Genomic DNA, 13328 nt, shown 5'->3' with positions numbered 1-13328 from the left:
GGAAGGAGTTGTGGGACGCCTGCTGGCTCCGTCAGTTGAGTGTCCGACTCTTGATTTCGGCTCAGTTCTCGATCTCAGGGTTCTGAGGTCAAGCTCCTCACCCAGTGAGGAGTCTGCTGGAAATCCTCTCTCCGCCCTCCATACCATTATTATAGTAATGGCGTGCATTGCTATAATAACATCCCCCCACTCAAGCATGCTCTCTCTCTCTCTCTCTCAAATAAATAAATGAATCTTTAAAAAACCAAAACAAAACTCAAGGAGAGTCGCCAGTTGGAGACATCCTGGCTTGTTCTGATACTCCAGTTAGTCCTAGAGACATCACGAGGTGATCCTCAAAATGAGGACATGAACAGCCTTTCCTTGTCCTTACCCGCGGGTGCAGGTACGGTCCTTACTGTGGGAGCTGGAAGAGACTGTGTCGCCTTCCACTGTAGCCAGGCCTGCACGTGCACCCAACATTTTCTAGCTTTATTTGCCCTTAGGGGAAGATCCCTCAGAACCTTGCTAGGATGCCAATCACGGTCCTTGGACCTGCGATGCGGCTTCAGCAACCCCCAGAGCTTGTGAGAAATGCAGCATCTCAGGCTCCTCCTCTACTGAATCGGAAACTGCATTTTGGCAAGATCCCTGGGGCTTCGTAAGTTAGATTTGGAGTATCACTGCTGTAAAAGTGACTTTATCCTTGTGTGCCCACCAAAGGAAGTCATCACTTGACAGAGCGTGCTGATTCTGAGTGGCAAGCACCTGTCCTAATTAACTGAGTGACTGGTGTATGCACCCCCCAAGGGTGCAAAGACTGGCATCTGGGACAATCAGAGGAGAGAAGGTTAGAGGTAATCACAGGTACATGCCAGTAATTCTCAAACCTTATCTTTCAGAAACTGGTGGATTTTCAGATGGCTTTACCATAAGAGAATAACAAGCTTTTCTTTCTTTTTTGTCCCAACTTCTTTCTTGCCTGTGTACTTAACATCACTTCATTCTCCCCAAAGACTTCCTAATCTACATTTTACAGCCTAGTTCCATTTCATTTCGAATGCAAAGCAATCTCCGTCTGGTTTTTTCTCCCTTGACCCACAGCATTCCTCTTGCTCCAACTTTTGCGTTATTGCAGGAGGTGGGTCCCGCTCTCTCATCCAGTCATGTCCGCCTTTAGCTGACCTCTCGCCCTTTCTGCACACACCCTGCCCTTCCCTCTACCTCCATAAGTACTGAGAGCAGAAGAAAGGGGATGAAGAACCCTTGGACACCTTGAGAGAAGGTCGCCAAGAAGCCAGGGAGGGTCAGAAGGGGTGCTGGTGCCCTGTGTTTAACCCACGCACGATGCTTACACTGAGGGCTGTGCTCCATCTAGCTATACAGACCAGTGAAATGAGGGCAAGTCATGAAGAGTCGCTACAGAACGTGGACACGGGATTCTGGTTAATCTGCTCTCGCTCAAGAGTGGTGTGGTCCAGGGACGCCTGGGTGGCTCAGTTGGTTGGGTGGCTGCCTTCGGCTCGGGTCATGATCCCGGCGTCCTGGGATCGAGTCCCACATCAGGCTCCTTGCTTGGCGGGGAGCCTGCTTCTCCCTCTGCCTCTGCCTGCCACTCTGACTGTGCTCGCTCTCGCTTCTCTCTCTATTACAAATAAATAAATAAAATCTTTAAAAAAAAAAAAAAAAGAGTGATGTGGTCCAGATGAACAAAATCCTACTTTTTTAGATATTCAAAAAAACTTAGGGGCATTTTTAGGAAAATGTCTCCAGACTACACATAACACTGTATTATATCTAATCTTCACAAGCTTAAAATAATTTAATTCAGTAGATATGTGACTTATGGTGCTGTGCTACATAGTTTTGTTTGTTTGTTTGTTTGTTTACACAGCCTCTTTAACATCTATAGGGCTGTTTTCCTCTCCACTAAAGGTCCCTTGTGGGCCAAGTTCCTTTTTGCCTTTTTATCATCTTACATTGTGACAAAATTCTCAGTCTACAAACTATGAGGCAGGAAATCAGATGAGTAAACCCTTGAAAACAACATCTAATATACACAGAACAGTTCTCTGATTAAGGGTCTTATGGCCATTTCTCTGTAAAAAAAAAATCTATGAGCTTTGCCACATATAATCTGTGACCCTAATCCACTGGTTTTCAAACTTGGCTGTACATTTTAATCATCTTGGAGCTTTAAAAGTCATTAATGCTGGGATCTCACCCTCCAAAATACTAATTTAATTGGTCTTGGGTACAGTGTAGGCATCAGGATTTGTGAAAACTACCGCATGATTCTATGTATAGCCAAAGTTGAGAAGCACTTCAACCGCTTCTAATCTGCATATTGGAATTTTTTTTTTTATTAAACCCACATTCTCAAGTGCATTCTAACTGAGTTTGCTGAAGAAATGACCTTTTTGATAAATAAATGTTATCTTTTCTGTGTAAGTGTACATATACACACTCACCCAGGTATATCACAATCAACACAGGTGTGTATATATAGGTATATACCTACATATACACACACACATACAGAGTATATAAAAATTTAAAAACAAATTACATGGCAAGCATTTGAGGATCTCACAAAAATAAATGGTGTGTGTGTGTGTGTGTGTGTGCCTGGCTGTAAGATCCCATGTGTGGCATTCGTTTTCTGTTTTTGTTTTTGTTTTGACTGAGGGATTTATTTTCATGGTTAAATAGAATTTTGAGATCATTTGTCAATATATGATTTAAATATTTTCGAAGGAATATCTCAAGGAATTTGGTGTGCATTACTATAATGTTAAAAAGGTAAAATACTAGTTCCTCAAATGCTTTCTGAGATGTTGCTTCAAAACAAAAGTTTATGACTTTTACACTTTTACACTGTTTTACCTTTGCTACTATAGCACATTTTCTTTCTTTTTTTCTTAGAAAAAGATTGGGGGATTTCCATTTTGTTTTACTGTTAGTATAAATACAAAGATGTCAGTAACATCTTGCAGTGCACTCACATCCTGAAGTTTGTAAGACTTCATTAAGAAGTTATGCTGTTTTTGCAGGGATTTTCCATGGTGTTTGGTTGTTAAAAAAAAAAGAAAAGAAAAGAAAAGAAAAATGCTGAATGGATGAAAAATGAGTAAAATCTATGTTTTTTTTCTTTCCTATTCATCATTGCTGTTTGTCCTCTGCATGTAGGTAACTAATTTGCTGTTGTTCCCCTGAGGGGAATTCAAGTCAAAAGTCATATTGAATTACTAGAAAAAGGTCTTCCTATCTCCAAAAAACAAAATACAATGATTTTTTTTAAAAATTTGGAAAATGTAGCCGATTTCTTGGTACATCTTTTATCTGTCCGTGGTACTCTATTCATAGAAACACATGCAGAAAATAAATCATAAGTGAACTGCAAATATGAATACTGACCAACTCTGACAATTCTTCCTTTCTACAAATTTAGAAAGTCCTATTTCTTCCCTCAATTCTATCAATGGCATATTAATGTAATTCAACAGATTTTCTTTGTGTTCCCTAAAAATCCAGTGAGCATTTTCATTCTGGGTCTCCGTTGTTTGGTTGGATTCTTTTCATACTTTTTACCCTCCTATGTTTTAAGCATGGTTTGTGGTCTCCGTGAAGAATCATGAAGTGATAGATGCTTAATAGAGTGAATTTATTTGTAGCAAAGGAGTTCTTCCAAATTTATTCCAACGGGTTGGTGATCTCTGAGTTATAAACGCCCAGATCATAGGAGTGTCCTCCGTATACACACACTTGTTCAGCCAAGATCTCTTACTGCTGTGCACTCCCAGGACCCATTCACTGCCACCACAGTTTCTGTGAAAAAGAAAGAAACACTGAGCAAGGTGAGAGATGCGTGACTTCCCAAATGCAGGAGGGATGAGCAAGGGGTGAGTGGTTGAGGGTGGAGGGATGCAAGGACAAGTCTGGGAACTTGATCCTGGGCTCTTCTGAAAGGCTGGCATCTGCTGATTAAAACAACAATTAACAACAAAACTTCCACAGTACCAACTGTATTTTTTTTTTTTTTTCAACTTTACTTACTACTGGGCACCTGGATGGCTCAGTCGGTTAAGCGTCTGCCTTCAGCTCAGGTCATGACCCCAGGGTCCTGGGATCATGTCCCACATCAGGCTCCCTGCTCAGCGGGGAGCCTGCTTCTCCCTCTGCCCCTCTCCCCTCTCATGCTTTCTCTCAAATAAATAAATAAAATCTTTAAAATATAAACAAAAAAACTTTACTTACTGAAATTCTGCCATTTAAAGATTCATTTGCATTAACAAATTTTCTTTCAAAGATGCCCACATTTCTGGGAAGGTGAGGGGGCATCAGGTTTTCTTGCTGAGTCTCCATTAGTGCTTTCAGATCGCTTTCTACTTCAACAGGTCTGGCTTAGATAAACTAGACTGAAAGGCTGGGTATTTGGGTCATTGGGAGATGGTAAATGTGAACTCACAGCAGGAAAAGGATAGGTGTGGGTGGGGTGTCCACAGTGGGAGGCCAAGTGCCCCTACAAGGCACTGGGAGAGTGGAAAACTCCAGGAGATGCCTGCTGAGCAATGGATGTGACATATAGAAAAGGAGGTACGAAAGGCACTTACACATACTTGAATATTTTCCTCGGCTGATTCTATGTACAAAAATACGAGGAAAAAAGCCAACAACTCATCTCCTCCTTCTTCTTATACTTTCTGCACCTAGGGCTCTGGTGTTGGAACTTTATTCACTTAATGAATTACTTTGGCTTTGATGAGCAAGCCTTGGGACCCAACACCATTCATAACTTGCTTCTATGTGAAAAGATGTTCCAGTGTCCAAGAGACCTACTTACAGATTAACTTCAGAGTGTGATCTGTGCCTGTGCTGGGGTCTACCTGAATGGACTCATTCCCCCATCTTAATTTGGAATCAAGTACTTTGTTAGGTTGAACTAGAAAGAGACCTTGGGGAATGAGGCTTTACTTGGTAACATTGAGGTAGTACTGGAGCATGTGATGGAGAAGAGACTGATGATGCCACAGAAGTACGTGTGGGTCACTACTCAGAAGCCTAGGGACAGACACCCAAATCCTGAACCATGGCCCACAAGGCCCTGAGTGGACTTACTCCACACACCTCTCCAGCCTCATGTGGTCCTGCTTTCCCAGGTTCCCATTCTGTGGTTGTATCACACTTCCAGACACAGGGCCCTTGTACCTGCTGTTCCTGTGGCCTGCAGTCCTTTCTCTGCTCTCTGTCCTTTTAGGCTGCTCCCTACACCCGCTCGACTTTCTCCACCCTTCAGATTCTGCTCCAGATTCCTCCTCAGTGGTCTCCTTTGTTTCAACACTCATAGACCTATGTTTGTTTCTGATTGAGTATAGTCGTACCTTTATCCCTGTGATTATTTTGTTTCACATCTGTGCCCTCTATCTGGAAAGCTCTGTAGAAACAGGGACTCTTTCTGATTTTGTTCCCCATCTGTGTCCCTCATGGTTGACATAGTGTTTGGGACATAGTCAGAATTCAGTACATTTCTGTCAAAAAAATAAATGAATGGTAAGAGTGACCGCTTAGGCAAAAGGTGGTTACCTGTGTAGGGCTCATTTTTAAAGTTCACACTTTACTTTTCAGAAAAGGAGGCAGTACCTTCGTTGAGAGAGTTACTTCCTCCAGGCTCAAGTCTCCATTCCTCCCGTTAGGTTTCTGTGATGTCAGGAATCCACTACAGGCCAGAATAAGGCTGTGAGCTCATTCCACAGGGGCTAAATATTAACAAGTCTTTGTCACTGTTTAACAGACCTAAAGCAACGAGAAAGGAAAAGCTTCATGGCAAATCTCTATAAAGCCAACCTTGGGAAATGTACCTAGGCATTTCTTCTTATAAGTGCCAATAATGTGTTTATTTAAAGTTTGCTTATTCTTAATCTTCTCCCCCACTTTTCCTTACCTCTGTCTTATCAGTCACTGCCATTAGTGTATCTGTAACACTGGCCATTTTTTATACCCCTTCTAGAACCTCATACTGCATGGCAGGTGCCAACATCTAACTCCTTATCTTGGTTTCCAAAGGAACCACCTCCAGATTTTCAGGGAAGTGGTGGGTGGTAACATAAAACATACGAGAATGTGCTTTCCTTTGTTATTTTTCTTTGATCAACTGAGAATCACTTTGAACTAAGAACAAGGAAATGTTAAACACCTAAGGATGAGAAGAGATGCAGAAGGGAGGCTGTGGTAACAGAGCCCTAATTCAAGTCAAACTCAAAAGTGAAGGATTTAGACAATTATGTATTTGTATGTTGGCTGCAAATGTGAAGATATATAAAGTCTACTGTGTTTCTCTTAAAAATGCGTAGTAAGACTTACGGGGTTGTATTAGGTTTTCACTGATCTTATAAAATCCTTTCGAATGTCTCCGAGGACCCTGTGGCAGTCAGCCTGTATGATAGTATCAGATACTAAGGTCCTCTGATAACCTGTTGCTGAAAATTTGCTGAGGCGGGTGTGGAGGAATGCTGTGGGGATAGCCGATCCATGACTTGGCAAAACTAAGGAAAAGCCAGAGTTCTAGAGTTTTGTATTTAGCACTGAGTCTGTAAAGTTTGAGCCTGGAGTCTGAGCTCAGGGTGCAATTGTCCGCTGAGAGACAGTTGAGTTTCTTTGCGAGGATAAAACTAGGAGACCTGTCAAGTGATATATTTAAAATTAAAAATTCAGAGGGAAGCCAAACTTTGGCTTTATTTTTTAGAGTTGAACTCAGAAAAATGTACAAACTGCAAGACATTTTAGTTAGGTAGAGAGTTTTAAATTGTAACTGAAGGACGTAGAAATGTATTCCTGGGAAACTATGGCAAAGACTAGAAAGAGCTCCGATTCTCTCTCTCCGTCCATCTTTTGTCCAAGAGGAGTTGAAAGATTCCAAGGAAAACGTCCCAGCATTGGAGAATGCATTTCCTTTATGTTTTCTTAGAGTTTTACTGATTTTTCCTTGGTGGATATTCCTCAAGAGTTTAAGCATGTATCAAAAAGGATTGTAACAGCTGGAAATGGAAACTGTGGTTTTCTCCATGCAGTGAAAAAAGAAATGCATTCGCTCAGTCATTCACTATGCCATTGACAAGTCTGTACCCTGGACACTGGGATAAGCCAGGGGCTAGAGAATCTTAGAGGGGGAATATGACCCCGTCCCTGCTTTCATATATCCTAGAATCAAGCCAAGGGGACATAGACTACAGAACACAACAGTCCTGCCGGATGGAGTACAACAGTGTGTTGGGATGGAGGCGTGTCAGGAAAAGAAAAATTGGGGATTGGGGAGGGGTGTCACTGAACAGCCAGAGTTCAGCACATGCTTCTTAGAGGAGATGGCAGTGGAGCTGAACCTAAAAAAAGGTCACCAAGGAGCTTGCCAGGAAGGACAGTGCATAGGGGGCTACACAGGGAACCTAGAAGAGGTGTGAGAGCCATGCCTGTGGGGAGATGCTGAGAAGGTCAGGAGGCTCAGGGTCTGGGTGGGGACCCAGCAGCAGATAGGCTGCAAACACCCCGGGGCGGAGAGAGAATGTGAAAGGCCTTTCATGCCAGGCTCAAAAGTGTGACCTTTATCCTGAAGGCAAACCGTAGCCACAGCAGATTTTAAGAGGCGGGGTTATAAGATCAGATATGTATTTTAGAAAACTCATTCTGGCAGTGATTACACATTCTCAGTGAAGACAAAACACTTCTTTATAACCTCTGAAATATTCTAGCTGCTTCCTGAGAAAGGGTTGTCTATAATTCTCACCATTTATCCTCTTAACATAACACAGAAACATTATCCCATCTGACTTCTGGCTAAGTAGACACAGCCGTGATCTGGAGAGGTGGGTTTGGGGTAGTTTTACATTCTTCCTAACAACCTGGCACACTCGGATAGCTCCACTACAAAAGAAACCCGACCTCTCCATACTGACGGGGTGTTTGCACCAGCAGCCCCTGGAAGGGCAGGAATGTTCTACACACTGCATAAGGGCTGAAATGCCATATTGTTTTGTAGATATGCTATGTGAGAAAACAGGCAAGAGGGAAAAGCCCTTAACACTGGTTGAAAAGTTAGCCAGCGTACAACACGAGCGGTACAGCCTTAATGCTTTTAAACTGACCATTTTGTCACCTTTCAAGACATGATAGACTTTAGTCCGTATCAAAAGATGCGATTACAGATGGCCTTGGTTTTGAGTCTACTTCCATTTCTGGGACCAACATTCTGTTTCCAAACACTTGAAGAGGCGTAGAGCGAAAGTGAAGGGGAAGACCTGGCCAGGAACTATGGCGTCTCCCTGGCAAAATTGTAAATGAATTGTCGTGAAGCTCTAGCAAAACAAGAAGGTCCACAACCTTACACCTTCATCTGCCCTGGCAGTTGAAAGTTCAGATCCCTAATTAGGAGTTTAGCCTCCCCAACAGAAAGAACGCTCTGACAGACAACCCATTTTTATTTATACCTGCTGACCCACCGACCCTGGAAGTTCCTCTCCGTTGTGATGTAAATCTTGGGCACTTTGGGGGGGGGGGTTTGTTTTTGCCTGGCTCAGAATAGGTTTTGGGGATGGGCAGTCCTGGGGTTGGGTTGGAGAGGGGGAGAGGGCATTAGGAAAAAGAGAAAAAACGGGAGCAGGGCTTTGACCTGCCGGAGAGGAGCCCCTGCTGACACGGTCAGTCTGACCCATTGAATGGCCTGAATACGGTAAATGCCGCTTTATCCTGCCTTGAAAGGCACGAGATAGCACAGTCTAAATGCCCGGGCATGCTTAAATAGGCGACTCGGGATGTTTGAGTTGAGTGTGTTTGAAATCTGAGCTCTCTGACAGCCTGGGAGCTGCCACAGGTCACCTGCCTTGCTCCGCAGGGACAGACCAGGTCTCGCAAGAAATTGTCCGTAGACGAATTGTAGTACAAATTCCTTTCTTTGTTGGTTGGCCTCTTTCACTAGACCATGGCCTATAAAATTTTGTAAAAACAATTCTTAAATATTATTTGAAAGGGCAAATGGCCCACGCTGAAAGGTTTGACAGTTTGACATATAGTGCATGGTTTTGATAGCTCGGAAACTGGAAAGTGTGGCCAGGATTCTTCCCCCCTGCTCGTTAGAAGCCTGGTGTTTTTCACGGAGTGTCTTGTTGCTGCTGAGTCCCTCGGCTCCCTGCAATCTGACAGGCAATGAGTCCGCTTCAGTGAGCTTCAATCCTTTTAGACTAATTCGTGAGAGAGCAGCAAAACGGCTAGCACCTTGGACTCCAGCGTCCCAAATGCGCAGAACCAGGTACTGCCCGTTAAGGAGTCATTTGGATAATCATATCAAAGCAGACTGCTTCGGAGACTTCTCAGAAGGCCAGAGCCACTGCCAGGGGAAAGAGAGCGAGAGAGAGGGAGGAGAGCCCAGAGTTTCACTTGAGTGAAAGGAAAGAAGGGATCTGAGTGGCCCGGTCTCATCAGAGCGGGGGAGTCACAAGGAAGCGGATTTCTGCGTTAGAATGTTGCATACGTGTAGGCAGCATGTGCCTTGCGCCCATCGGCTGCCTCTGCATAGCCAAAGGCCATTTTCGGGAGCCTCTGGCCCCTCAGTCACTGGCCTGCTAGTTAATTGCCACACGGACTTCATGACACATGGGCAGATAATATGACATTTTCGGTTTCTGTCACTAGCAAACGCCACAACGTTGCTTGCACTAGTTGCTAAGAAGCTGTCAGAAACCATTAGCAATTGGCTAAAGTCGCCCTATGGCATTTCCTCATAGCATCAGCAAAACGAGCATAAATCACCCACTGGAGCCTACTGCTATCCTAATGAGGCTGTAAGCTTGTTTATGGACTAGCATCATTTTTATGATTATTTCCACCTTTTCAGTTTGCCTTCATTTGGCGGCAGGAGAAGTCAGCTCCAGGAATGAAGTCACTGCTGACATTTTACAAATGTGGTTCAGAGCCGCTGCCTGCTGCCATGTGGTCGGCCGGCGGTTCTCCAAGTTTGTTTAGTGATCTTAAAAATAAAAAAAGGAAATAAATCCTCCAGAGACCACATCGAGGTGACTGTATCAAATTGCAGAGTGAAGGGAAATGCTGAAGGTACAATTGACCATTTAGACTTTCCTCCGAAGTGGAGATGTTTCGAGATCCATTTTCAATTCCAGAAAGTGGAAGAGGTTAAACAATTTATTAAGATCTATGGAAGTGTTTGCTTTTAGAATCGTGTGTTTTAGTATTGCTCTTCTCCTTCCCCATCTTCTCCATTTCCCTAACTTGTGTCGGGAAGGAGCAGGGTTTATTGTTTTAGGCTTTTCTGAACATGCACCAGTATTTACACTGGATTGAAAGCATTTGCTTCCAATGAAAATCTTGTCTTAGATTACAACCCAGCAGTGTAATTTCCCTCCCAGATGGGAGTAAAGTAGCTGTATTTGCCTAAAAACAGTAGGAAGAACAAACTGTGCATTAAGCCAAGGCTGTTTTTGGCTTGAGCTAATGATGTAATAGAAACCTTTTATTCGGGAGAGGGTCACTGCCAAGGGACTGAAGGGGGTGATCTGGCTCCTGCTTGAAAGGTTTCTCCATTGTGTCTACATAAGTCTTCACTTAAAAAATTCTGTTCCTAATGCTGCTGCTTTCATACAGCAGAAATAAACAGGAAAGGTTCTGGTGAGTGTTACACATGGAATGCAGAAAGCCTTCCTCTCCTAATGGAGTATATAATTCAGGTGCCCTCAAGGCACGCTTTCAGGAATTCTTTTGCCTGAGGTAATGGGAAGCTAAGGCTGCTTTAAGGCCTTGATTATCTATTGATGCACAAAGCTGGAAAAAAGTCATCTCCGCTGGATTATAGTAGATATTTCCATAAATTATCAATGAATTCTCTTCGAGGCAGGCACTAGGCATTGCCTGCTAAATTAATCTGAAGGGGTTTTGAGACAGATGGAAAGGCTATTTTTTTTTAAGGTGGAAAACAATCATGGAGAGGTGGTGAAAAACTGTCATTAGGTTAGAAGCTTTTCATTTTTAATCAGTGATCAAGTAATATGTTTCTTTTCCTCGGTTACCTTTTGCATATTGAAAGTGGATTAGCCCATTGAAATTTTAAATGCTGTTGAGTTGGTTTCTTTTCTCATGTTTCTTTAATGAATTGTTATTTTATATGGTGAATTGCTTCTCTGAATAAAAAGCCTCTTTAAATACTGGACTTTCAAGGAATTTATTAGGCAAATCCAAGGGGACTCCTTATAAAACACTTGGTTATGCAAATAATGAGAGTTTGGTGGGGTGGAAGGAGCACTGATTTAGGGATGCGGGTGTCTGGTCCTGCAGGGACCACCCTGCTGGGTGACCTTGGGTAAGTCACCCAAGAACTTTCTCCGCTGCTGCTACAGTGAGGGCCTTGGGATTGTGGGTCTTTATGACCTTTTCCACGGAGAGCACAGCTACGATCATGTGGAACTTTAACAAAATAGATGGATTTTTTTTTTTAAGATTTTTATTTATTTATTTGACAGAGAGAGATCACAAGTAGGCAGAGAGGCAGGCGGAGAGAGAGGAAGGGAAGCAGGCTCCCTGCTGAGCAGAGAGCCCGATGCGGGACTCGTACCCAGGACCCCGAGATCATGACCTGAGTCGAAGGCAGCGGCTTAACCCACTGAGCCACCCAGGCGCCCCAATAGATGGATTTTTAAGTACAAAATTTTTAAATACAATAAAATGTATTGTATTTAAAATGTATTGTATTTAAAATTTTTAAATTAAAATTCAAAAAAAATCACACTCAGAAAAGTTCTGCAGAAGTTTTGTATTCATGGCATATGCTGTAGTCATAGCAGAAATGTTGGAATTTAGTCTGTTCCTCACCCAACAGTTTTTAAAGTTTACCTTGGTACAAGTTAAGGTGATCTGGGGACAATTTCCTTTTGGTGGGGGGGATGGGCAGAGGATTCCTGAGGGAGCTGTTAAAAACAATTGATTAATGGCAACATAATGACTGTAGATTAGATTGCAATAACTGAAATCAAGGTAGTGTATTTGTACTTAGTGTATTTAGGTAACAGAAATAAGGAATACGGAATAAGTTCATAAGTTCATAAGTTCATGACGTGATGAGGCTAGTTCCAGTATACAGTGGCTAGGAAACTTGTCTTACCCGAGTTCCTGGGCATGTGGATGGCTCTCCAGTGATGTACAGAACCCAGGGAGTGTGCTCATAGGTGAATGTGTTGCTTCACTGCAAAGCCTTGCTTCTGTAGCTCTTCTTCCTGGGCTGGACCCACCTGTTCCTTTCTCAAAGTCGGTGCCTTCCTTGGAGAACTGGGACAGCAGGTAGGGAGGCATGTTTGACAGAAGCTCAGCTGCTTTCTACTGTAGTGGGTTTAGTCCAGGCTTGGTTTTCCCATGAAGTTTCGTGCCAGAACACAAAGTATACTTAGTTTCCATTCGAACCCTATGACTTGTTTCGGACAGTGTGGTTATATGGGCAGAGATTTCATTTTTTTGGTCTTATTCAACACGGCACTGTAAAAGGAATATTACATTTTTTGTTTTATGGTGTCACAGAGCCAGAATATTTTCTAGAAGAAACAACATACATGTTATAACACAAATCAATGGAAGAATAGGATCCAGTATTCAGGAATTTGTAAACAGGTGACTTTTCAAATGAGAAAGATTTAATCTAGAAGAAATTTTAGAAACTACCTGGACTTTTAGGGTAATACAGTTCCAATTGACTATGAGCTCAACATCACTTTATTTGACTTACATAGTAATTGTTTCCTAATTAAAAAACTATTTCAGGAGTTTTGCCCTTACTAAACTTGATGTTCTCTTTTTATGACAAGAAAAATTATATTCTATTTGAAGCATTCCTATGTCAAGCCGCTCAGATGATGGATTACTTACATTTCCATGGCCTACTTTAGTCTTCAGATAGATCACTTGTGGAAATAGTTGATATCCTAAATGCATCCTCTCACAAGTTAACATCAATGACTAGAGGTGGGGTTTGGATACCCAGGCAGGGACAGCATCTCTGCCCATGGCCACCACCATATTTAACTGACCACATCTCAGCTATATACATCTGAATCATCACCATGGCAACCAAAAAAACCTACTAAAGAGATTGGCTATTTCCCTTCACTCCCTTTGACCTTTCCCACTGTTCTTTGGAAGAAGTTCCTTACTACTTTTGAGCCTAGGCCTTGTTCTTTCTCTTTGTCTTGGAAAAAAAATAAAAAGTACCAAATAAACTATTAATCATTTATATTGCTCTTTTGGTTTTGTTTATATCCAAAGGCATTCTATTTGAATAAAGCATGTCAAGGTAGCATCAGTCAAAA

General features: G+C 42.5%; 1 protein-coding gene and 1 long non-coding RNA gene across 7 annotated transcripts in view; one reads left to right on the top strand and one right to left on the bottom strand.

Moving 5' to 3' along the window:
* MEIS1 (Meis homeobox 1) overlaps nt 1-13328 on the top strand; it is a 136305-nt gene that overhangs the window by 62257 nt on the left and 60720 nt on the right. The gene's annotated exons all lie outside the window — the stretch shown is intronic.
* On the bottom strand, nt 3633-13044 carry LOC125109263 (uncharacterized). 2 transcript variants are annotated; one of them, XR_007130168.1, is made up of 5 exons: nt 12889-13044; nt 12134-12501; nt 5620-5772; nt 5361-5507; nt 3633-3807 (listed from the first exon to the last, which is right to left on the bottom strand). It is a non-coding gene; the product is annotated as an uncharacterized LOC125109263 (long non-coding RNA). The 2 variants fall into 2 exon arrangements; XR_007130167.1 differs by lacking the exon at nt 5361-5507.

This window comes from Lutra lutra, chromosome 9 (genome assembly GCF_902655055.1).
Source record: "Lutra lutra chromosome 9, mLutLut1.2, whole genome shotgun sequence".
NCBI classification, from domain to species: domain Eukaryota; kingdom Metazoa; phylum Chordata; class Mammalia; order Carnivora; family Mustelidae; genus Lutra; species Lutra lutra.
This window is presented reverse-complemented; position numbering and strand designations above follow the sequence as displayed.